This window comes from Paramisgurnus dabryanus, chromosome 4 (genome assembly GCF_030506205.2).
Source record: "Paramisgurnus dabryanus chromosome 4, PD_genome_1.1, whole genome shotgun sequence".
Lineage (NCBI taxonomy): Eukaryota > Metazoa > Chordata > Actinopteri > Cypriniformes > Cobitidae > Paramisgurnus > Paramisgurnus dabryanus.
This window is the reverse complement of record NC_133340.1, coordinates 6,412,573-6,415,733: the sequence shown is the minus strand read 5'-3', so window position 1 is coordinate 6,415,733 and position 3,161 is coordinate 6,412,573. Positions and strand designations below refer to the sequence as shown.

Genomic DNA, 3,161 nt, shown 5'->3' with positions numbered 1-3,161 from the left:
AAACTGTAATAATAAGAGCACTCAGGTTTAGGGGTGGATAATAGTTAAGGCAGCCAGAAGGCGATAATCGCCTCAACAAATCACATTGTAAACATTTATGTCGGCGCTGTTAATACACACAAAATCCTAGTTTTCCTCATCTACTTTGTATTTCATGATCAACAAACAAACAAAAACTAAATAATGATTTGATGGAATTGATAAACCTGTGGTGTTTTTCTGTGGTGGGGAAGAAACGTCAAAATCGAATAATTTACGTGATAGGCACTCGGGCGAAGGAAAAATGCCGGCTGTTGCTTGTTGTCTCGACAGCATCAAGCTTCTGTCATGCTAACACATTGACCTCAGGGGATCTTAAGAAAAACTTTCTATTATTTTACCCAAAGTCAACAAAAATCAAGCAGGACCAAACCATTTTACAGCTGATCGCTGTTAAAACTTCTTAACACGCACCGGCCCGGCGGCGGTCCCTAGGGGGCGTTTTTACGTGTTTTTGTACTTTGTTTAACATCAAATATTCAATCAACAATCATAAACTTTGCATTATTTGAAAGTTTAAACACTCAAAATTCATGTTCTGAGCTTATTTTTGCAATCAATACACTGGTGTGGATAAGATTAAATAAAATGCAGACGGAATGCATATAAAAAAATTTGTGGGTACTCACATGTCTTGCCATATGGTTCTGATCATCTCTGACAATTCCCAAAAACTTCAACGTACATTGCAACGTAAGGGTCCACTCTTCAAAAAGCATCCCACGTTTTAATCCAAAACAACTAAAAATAGTGATAAATCCAGCAATACCCTCCTTTATTTACATCCGCGCTTCCGCTAAGTATGATCGATCATGTTTATTTTCTATCAAATATCGAGTTTTATCAGTGAAAATCCATCTCTTCCTGCTTCGTTAGACTCTTCCGATAAATATCCCGCCCTATTTTTCTGTTTTGTTCAATCAGATAAGGTTTGACAACTCAAAATGAATCGGGAACACCGATTTGCCCAAACAGATGTCCTTCAGCTAACCATAGGCTTTTGACTGGATTACGCCAAAACAAAGCCAGCCAATGCTTAGCCAGCAAAGTTTTGATGGGCAGGGGTAGTAACCAATCATGAAACGATTACAAGGATTCAACTTACGTCAGTAAAGTGTACTTCTGCGCAAATCTACAGAAGCGCATGGAGAGGAATGCCCACGCCCCCTCCCTGCGCGTTTGTTTGTTTGGGTAGCATAGCAGCCGGCTAGGCTCTCCGGAGCCGCTGAGAAACCTCTCAAAGGTTAGATATAACATCTCCATTGTGGATTGTCGACTGCAGAGGACTTGTTTGTGTTGAGAGTGTTTTGGAGAAGTTGATAAAGAGCATGATCGCGGAGCAAAGATACAAGATTGGATATAAACGAAACCGCGTCGTCGACGAGAGATGGACCGGACTATGAGCTCAGCTGCGCTCGCTTGGATAAAGTAAGTGGATTCTTTTGTTCATTAGTTATTTTACGTTACATTTCTAGTTTCTTGTTAGCTGTTTTGATTATAAAGTAACAGTGGAGATGACTAAAATACGAGTTTTACATGGTTTCATTTTCTATGACATGTTATATAAATGAATCATTTTTATAGCTATATGAATCAAATGCACAGAATATACAAACTAAAAACAAGATATGTGGTGGAAAATATGAGTATTACCAGCTGAGAAATATAGGTTATTTGGCAAACATAAGACATTTGTAATTATAAATATATTCATGTAATGTGTGTATGTGTGTATGTATTATGTTCATGTATATTACATCATAGTTTCTCATACAAATAGTTGTATGTCTCTAACTTTTGACTCAAACTAAAATCCTCTCTTGCTTTGTGTGTGTCTGTGTTGTGTTGTGTTGTGATGTGATGTAACAGGTCTTCAGCTGACATCCAGAGGAGGACTGGAATCTGGAGTGCATTCATGAGCGACCACATTCAAAATAGCAAGTATTTTGTTATAATGTGCAAATGTTTTTTTCTGAAATAGTTTTTTCTATGTGCTTTGGTGGGCAGAGAAGTTCTGAATTGATATACATCATGTAATATGTAGTCCTGACTCATTTTCTTTTGATAATCATGTCATTTTGTTATCATGTGTATATTTGGAGTTTCCAAGTGCACTTTTTCTGAAAGGACGCCTGGACTTTTTTGAAATAAAAGCTCACAGAAACAACATTTTTTGGAGTATCATTCTCAAATTTGAATCACAGCATGGTCAGACATTCAGTTTACCTATATGGTGTCCCCAGGTGTCTCAGATGACCATTTCATACCTTTTTTGCTAAGTGAATGTTATTTAAAGAAAAACGGAAGTCATTTAATGTATATTTTACCTTGTTTTACTCTGTTTCTTTACTACTCTGAGTTGTTATGACTATTAGGCAACAATATGTCAAGTGTCTAGTTTCAAACAAGACCAGAATTATGAATATAGACCATAGGGTTTAAGAGCTGCAGACGTTTTAGTTTGGAGTTGTCGTTTTTCAGAAAATGCTCAAAAATAGAAGTGCTGGCTAACAGGTTAAAAAGGTTCAGCGATGACGTCCCAAGGATGACAGCAGCAATGACAGTGTTCTTAATATGACAAAGTAAGTGTTTGATCAATGCCATTAATGTTTTTTTTTATCAGTGTATACCACTAGTCAACTAAATGAATATAACTTGGCAAAGATGAATGCACATTTATTTATTGATTCAATAGATTTATAGCATTTTGAAAAAAAAACTTGTCTTGATTTGTTGCATAGTTTTTACAAAAAATCTTTGAAAATCTAATTATGGATTTGAATATGTAATGTTATTATAACCTAAAGATGCTATGTAAAAGTTTGTATAAGAAAAAAAGTGATTTTCATCTTGTCACTTCTTGGTATAGAAAACACATTTTTACCCAAATTTGTCAAAATGGATTTATTGCGTTTTGGAACCAAACTCTTCAAATATTCATTTGAAATATTTAACTTGCTAATTTTTAACAATGCAGACATTCAGCAAGGAAAACGCATTTACTTTCATTTTTTAAGATAAAACTATATATTCAAATGTCATGAACACACTATTTCATTTAATCATTTGTAAATATAATGTCATATGTTTTTAAAAAACATCATTTTAATTTTGTGTAATAT

The 3,161-nt window shown here is 34.9% G+C and overlaps 1 long non-coding RNA gene across 1 annotated transcript; it reads left to right on the top strand.

Moving 5' to 3' along the window:
* Nucleotides 1-436: 436 nt before the first annotated feature.
* On the top strand, nucleotides 437-2,208 carry LOC141282067 (uncharacterized). The gene is made up of 2 exons (XR_012336622.1): nucleotides 437-1,467; nucleotides 1,909-2,208. It is a non-coding gene; the product is annotated as an uncharacterized lncRNA (long non-coding RNA).
* The last annotated feature ends 953 nt before the right edge of the window (nucleotides 2,209-3,161 follow it).